The sequence below is a fragment of the Mirounga angustirostris genome, unplaced genomic scaffold, assembly GCF_029215605.1.
Source record: "Mirounga angustirostris isolate CCGP_5_RB_7025 unplaced genomic scaffold, mMirAng1.0.hap1 SCAF_2, whole genome shotgun sequence".
NCBI classification, from domain to species: Eukaryota; Metazoa; Chordata; class Mammalia; order Carnivora; family Phocidae; genus Mirounga; species Mirounga angustirostris.
In genome coordinates, this window is record NW_026991710.1 from 138439186 (window position 1) to 138444907 (window position 5722).

The following is a 5722-nucleotide window of genomic DNA, read 5'->3' on the forward strand; positions in this document are numbered from 1 at the left end:
TTATATTAGTATACAGTTACTGCCAAAGAATTTCTGAATAAACTGCAGAGTAGTGTACACATAATAAGCACCAGCAGTGTTGACCAGGCTAAATCCAGCTTGTCATTTGGATCTTTTGCCCATTCCTATTTTGTGTCCATAAGTAATGATGTCACATTTTGCATCCTGGGAATGCCAGTTTAGGACATGCTGAAGAAAGTATTATCTAAGGAGGCAAGTGCTATTTTGTCTATTGTTAAGCTCAGGAGCAGCAAAACATTAAAAGGAAAAAGTGGGAGTTCTTCGAAAAGAATAGAAATCATTTGTTCACAGTAAAAGATTTTGAGTCCAGCCTGTTAAAAAGGTTAAAGTGATGCAGGATCTAGTTACAATGTAGCTGTAAAGTGCTGCCTTGTCTTTGCCCCCTGCTCAAAATAAAGCTGTTACCTTTCTAGCCCTGTCCGCCATGGTGCTTAGCAGCCAGGGATGCATGGTCTCAGACATGTTTACCAAGTAAAACACTGACTTGAGGGGCGCCTGGGTGGCTCAGTCATTAAGCGTCTGCCTTCGGCTCAGGTCATGATCCCAGGGTCCTGGGATCGAGCCCCACATCGGGCTCCCTGCTCAGCGGGGAGTCTACTTCTCCCTCTCCCACTCCCCCTGCTTGTATTCCCTCTCTCGCTGTGTCTCTCTCTGTCAAATAAATAAATAAAATCTTTTTAAAAAAATTTTAAAAAAAAAGGTTAAAGTGATATTTCAGAGCCCTCACTCCTCCTCTGAGATTCATTTATTTTGTTCATGACTTAATTTTTTTCCGCTCAATTACAGCAAAAAAGGTAGGATGAGATCCTAGAGAAAGAGATGGTAAAATACAAATTACTAAGACTAAAAGAGTTTTATTCATTTTCTTATGCAATATTTTATCTCTTCTTCTTTTCTTTTCTTTTCCAATTGTTTTTCTCTTTCTAGATCATTTTTATCCAAGGACAAATAATTTCAGGACCAGATTTCCTGGGCCAACCACCTGCCTGGGAGATGGGAAGTCCTGGAAGGGTGGGGCCTGTCATTGCCGCTGTCTCGATGATGCCAAAAAGTTACACTTAGATAGGATAGGCTGGATGGGCCAGGGTGGGGGGTTGTGTTAGTTTTCAGTCTGGGCTCTGAGGAGCTCAGGGAGCTGCACGCAGAAGAAGGGGACTATGTGAGTGGGGCTCCAGATTCCCCCGTCAAGTTCAAGTTTGACTAAAGACATTCCACCATCATCTTTAAGTACTGGGCTTCCACATGAGATATTTTTAATTGAAAAAGGAGCTTAAGTACTAATTGCAATTGAAAATGAGTCATTTCTACGATGAATAAACTGAGGTCCAGAGAGCTTATGTGGTCACCTAGGGAGGTGGAATAAGAATCCTAATTTCCTATAATAGTTTTTTTTTTTTTTTTTTTTTAATTAGAATAGGCCCTAAATACAATGACTGGTGTTCACATAAGAAGGCTATGTGAAGATGTGGTCAGTAATGTATAATAGATAAATTTTTACACTTGAAGGGCAGAGGCCTAAATTGCAATTTCAATTCACTCGGAGAACAGTTTATACCTAGGTTAATAGACATGCTGAGAATTTTATGAGTTAGGACAGAATGAATGATGGAATGCTTTCCACCCTGCTACCTTAAAAGACACACCAAATAATCTGAGTTTGGTTCTGACCTGCTAAAATGCCTGCCCTGTAGTCTCTCACAATCTGAAACTTTTCAAAGACAAATGCTTCTTGTTTTTCCTTTGATATTGGACATATTACAGTAACTTAATAACTGATAACAATAGAAATAATATTTTACACATAGACTTTCATTTATATATTTTGGAATAAGCAAAAAAAAAGGTTTTTAACCATTACGAAAGGCTTTTTATTACTAATGTTTATAATTACTAGAGTCCTAGTTTACTAGAGGACTAGTTGTAGCTTGAAAAGAATGGAAGTAAGCATTTAAATCAAACAAGTTGTATAAATGAAAGCTTTTTCATCCTTTCTATATAATTTGAAATTGTCTTTTATGTTTCATTTTTACTCATTTAATTTTTTTCTACTTAAGTACAAATTATTCATGACAGTGATCTTTTTCAAAGTATAAATGTTTAGAAGGTAGAAACCTTCTAACCTATTATTCTTAAAACTACAAATATGACTTGTAATTATTTGATGGTGATGAACAAAAAAGCAGATTTAGGATAAGTTCTTTTTTTCATTAATGTATGGAATCCTAATGTCAGAAGACATACGACTTTTTGGAAGTTAATAATTTTATATATATATATATATATATAATTATTTTATTATGCAAATATTTCCTTTAATTTAATCTCCTAAAAGATACATGATAATGTGCCTTAGTTATACTCAATACTGGTTTATAAGATTTTTCTTCATTTGGTCAATAAATGATTAAAAGCATTTTGAGGTTAATGATCTCATGATGTGATCAATCATTCTAAGCCACAATCTGCCACCAGGGCTTCTCATTTTGCTGAAAGCAAATGATTTCTTGATAATGATCAGAAGAAGCACATCTGTATGCTGGTTGAAAAGTTAATTAAAATGTGATTCCATCTGGTAGTCCAGTTGGGAATGTCACTATTCGATTTAATCTACAATGAGCTGAAATGAACTCTGCATAATCAAAAGATATAATGCAGTGGGAGCCATGGAGATGTAAGTTAGGTTGTGTTGCACATGTTAATTTAAATCTTTTTCTTCTCTTTAATTTTCTTTTCTTTTATAAAAGTTAGAAACCTGGAAAAACAAATTTTTTTATGATTTTCTCAATATGGGTACATTTCCCTTTATATGAATTTTGTCTAAATGCACATTTATTCCCATTTTAATTTTTAGCAGAATTGAGAAAGCTGATGTGAGCACAAATATTCTCTTGAAGCTGCTAAATTCAATTGCTTATTTTGGCCCAATTCCACGTATGTTAGGTTCTTATTGCTGTTATAAAAAAATATCACTAACTTGGTGTCTTAACACAAATTTAGTATCTTACAGTTCTGGAGGTCAGAATGTCCAGAATGGGTCTCACTGGCTAAAATCAAGCTATAAGTAAGACTGTCTTCTTTCTGGAGGCTCTAGAAGAGAATCTGTTTCTTTGCCTAGTCAAGCTTCTAGAGGCTGCCCACATCCCTTGACCTGTGGTCCCCTTCCCTCTTCAAAAGCAGCAGTGGATGATCAGGTCTTTCTCATGATGCTATCTCTGGTTCTGATTCTTCTGTTCCTCTCTTTCCATTAGAAGACCTTTGTGATTACCTTGAGCTCATCCAGATTATACAGGATAATCTCCTCGTCTTACGATCAGCTGATTAGCAACCTCAATTTCATCTGCACTTTTAACTACCTCTTGCCATTGTAATGCAACGTATTCAATAAGTTCAACATATTCAACAATCCCACAAGTTTTGTGAATTAAGATGTGGACATTTTTGGGAGGCCATTATTCTATGTTCCATACATCGTAACTAATTTATTCTAGTCCTTATTCTTGATTAGAGTCTGATGCCTTTACCTTCTCCTAGAGTAACCGGAAATTGTTTTTCTTTTGGGTTTGGTTGATGTTTATCAGTTTGCACATATGCTGACAAGCTGACGAGTGTTTCTATTACAGGTTTTCCCAAGGGATGAAGAACTGGAAAAAAAAGCTTACATTAAAAGGTTGTTTCCTTTAGGTGTTATTGCAGTGTAGAATTGAGCACATATAAAATTCTGTTTCCTTGCATGGAAAAGCAGAAGTCTTTATTAAAATTAATTCAGAAATTTACTGTGGGTCTTATTTGTATGGCATAGCCAATTTTTAATCTACTAATTCAATTGTTTTGGGTTGGCTAATATTCCGTCTTATAAATTTACTTTCCATCCTACTTTTCTTTAGAAAGTGGAAGTGATTTATTTTTCATCAGTTAAACATATTTCAGCTAAACTTAAGTAGGTAGGAAGTTGGACTTTGTTTGTTGAGGTTGCAGCTTCACAATTATTAACTCAATCCTAAATTCCAGACTCCACAGAAAATGTCTAATGAAGCGTGTGTACTTCTGCAATTAAAAAAACACCTAATGAGATAATCATAAAGAATTACTATTAGGGTAGTGGCGGTGCAAGTGTAAAATCATTTGCATTTAGGAGACATTCATTTTAAAACTAGAAAAATATAAGAAGCTCTAATGCTAATAAGAAGTTTAGCCTCTGGGGCACCTGGGTGGCTCAGTTGTTAAGCATCTGCCTTTGGCTCAGGTCATGGTCCCAGGGTCCTGGGATCGAGCCCCACATCGGGCTCCCTGCTCTGCAGGAAGCCTGCTTCTCCCTCTCCCGCTCCTCCTGCTTGTGTTCCCTCTCTATGTCTCTATCTGTCAAATAAATAAATAAAATCTTAAAAAAAAGTTTAGCCTCTCAGTCAGATTTTAATCATACGAGCAGAACCACTAGGATATATATTGATATATGAAAGGGTTTGTTATATAGATTTGACATTGCACTATTGTGGGAGCTGGATAAGCACTTTCTGCTGTCTTTGTATCTGATACTAGAGCTTAAAGTCTATTGGGCAGGAAGTGGAGAAGGTAAGATAGATGTGAAGTAGGGGAGGGCAAAGATAAGCCATAAGCATGAATTAGAGCCCACGAGAACAGATCAGAACCCATGTGCCTCTGACCTTGAAGATACCGGTGTCTGTTGGAAGCAGAGGCCCTTTGTCATCAAGTCCAGGAGTTAGAGAAGCTAAAGGAGGATCCAGGGGAAGAAGCATAAATTGTAGGTCCAGATGTGGCCTCATTCCAGTGAGATAAGCCAGAAGACAAGTGACAACATGTCTGAATGGTGGAATGGCTGATGTTTCCCCCTGCCCTCCATGAGCTCCACAATCTCCCTGGCTATCCATCTTAACTGGTCATGACAATGAAGGGAATTTTGGGGAATGTTGTTCATCTAGCCACGCTGACACATCACAAAGCCACCATACATAGCCTGGGAACATTTATGATCTAATAATGTATTTAGCTCTAGTAATTCTTCAACCATCAAGAACAATACATAGCTTTGCCCTTCTCCTTTCCCTTCTCCACACTCAGTTTGGGGACTGAATTTGTTTGTTTACTGAAATATTACAAAATATTTTTTCTTTGGAATAAAAAACACTAACTGATATCAAAAGCCTTTAGATCTTTCACTTTCCTTTCTCAATATATTGTCATATTATTGGTCTTTTCAAGCCAAGTAATAATTTTCTGTTTCAGCAATGGGAAAAGAGGGGATAGGACAGGAATTAAAACACCTCTTTTCAGAGAAATGTAATACTTTTAAATAGCTAAATGAAATAGAAAATTGAGGTGATTATCAGTATTCTTCCAGGTTTTTCTTTAAAATGTTCCTTTCACTTGAATTTTATTCTTCCACAAAAGGCTTTTTTACTTTGTATTATTCAGATATTTTCATTTATTCATTCACGTGTGTCTGGCCTAGACAATTAATACACAGGTATTTTATGAAGCTAGTTTTCATAAAATTGTGTTTTAACAATTGATGAAGTATTACTTGTAGCATGGCTTGAAGAAATTAGCAAAAGTAACTATGAATATGTTACATATAATCAAGAGGAGAATGCCAACAATTACTTGGATCATGTATAGAGAAAAAAATACCTTTTCTTAATTGGGTATTTAAGGCAAAATTGCATTATTTGGGCTACTTTATCTT

At 36.0% G+C, this 5722-nt stretch overlaps 1 non-coding gene across 1 annotated transcript; it reads left to right on the forward strand.

Moving 5' to 3' along the window:
* Positions 1-352: 352 nt before the first annotated feature.
* LOC123849159 (small nucleolar RNA SNORA63) lies at positions 353-483 on the forward strand. The gene has a single exon (XR_006791985.1). It is a non-coding gene; the product is annotated as a small nucleolar RNA SNORA63 (small nucleolar RNA).
* The last annotated feature ends 5239 nt before the right edge of the window (positions 484-5722 follow it).